Raw genomic sequence first — 1,228 nt, forward strand, 5'->3', positions numbered from 1 at the left:
TGTGCGCATGCGCGTGTGTGCACCATATATGTGTGTGTGTGTGTGTGTGTGTATGTGTGTGTATATTTTTGTGTGTCTGTGTTTGTCCCCCAACTTCGCCTGACACCGATTCTGGTGTGTTTACGTCCCTGTAACTTAGCGGTTCGGCCAAAGAGGCCGATAGAATAAGTACTAGGCTTACAAAGAATAAGTCCTGGGGTCGATTTGCTCGACTAAAGGTGGTGCTCCAGCATGGCCGCAGTCAAATGACTGAAACAAGTAAAAGAGAGAGAGAGGGAGTATATTTTGACTTCACATATATATGCATACATAGAGACATATTTAGTTCGTTTAGAGCGAGCCATTTTAATACCGAGTGAATGTAGCGACATAACACGATAGCTTTATGAATTAAACCAACGACAAAGAGCTATCCACATCTCACATATGACGAAAAATCAAGCATCTCCAAAGACATGTAAATGTTTACATAAATATTCACTATATCAGCCGTGGTCGAACTACAAACGTAGCTGTCTAACCAGACAGTATATGGTAGCTAATCCCATCAGGATTTTATTTTTAGTATAAAACGAAGAGAAACAGAGTAGAAGGTTTGATTTAACATTATGAAAAATTAACTATCACACAAATATAAAAAAAAATATCTTCAGAATGTTCTAATGGAAGAATATAGGTTAGTAAGCTTGAATAATGGACATAAGGGCATATATTACAGGTAAGCGTAGATATGCTCATATGAGTACAGCCCTGCAATATGACCTGATGTGATTAATATATTCAATCAGCTTCTACAAATGTATATAATATATAGAGGCATATCTATGTACTTATACTTGATACATTTTAACTCTACACATATATATTGATACGAAGAGTCATAATCCATCTGTCTATCTATCTATCTATCTATCTATCTATCTATCTATCTATCTATCTATCTATCTATCTATCTATCTCTTCTCACGGACGTGCTGTCACATCGGCTGCAGAGGTAAATGTTTATTTGACCTTTTATTGTCCACATTTTGTTGGAATTTTTGTATATAAGGTGTGTAAAGCACCCAAATTTCTTTTTATTGTGTTTTCAAGGTAGGAATTGCCCCTTAGGGGCAGTTTCAACCTTTTTAAAATTATATATTTTCTTCACGACATTGAAAAATGTCGAGAAACATAGTCATAGAACGCTGGACAGAAACATTGATGAACGAACATTTTCCTAGACTTG

The sequence above is a fragment of the Octopus bimaculoides genome, chromosome 10 (assembly GCF_001194135.2).
Source record: "Octopus bimaculoides isolate UCB-OBI-ISO-001 chromosome 10, ASM119413v2, whole genome shotgun sequence".
Taxonomy (NCBI): Eukaryota; Metazoa; Mollusca; class Cephalopoda; order Octopoda; family Octopodidae; genus Octopus; species Octopus bimaculoides.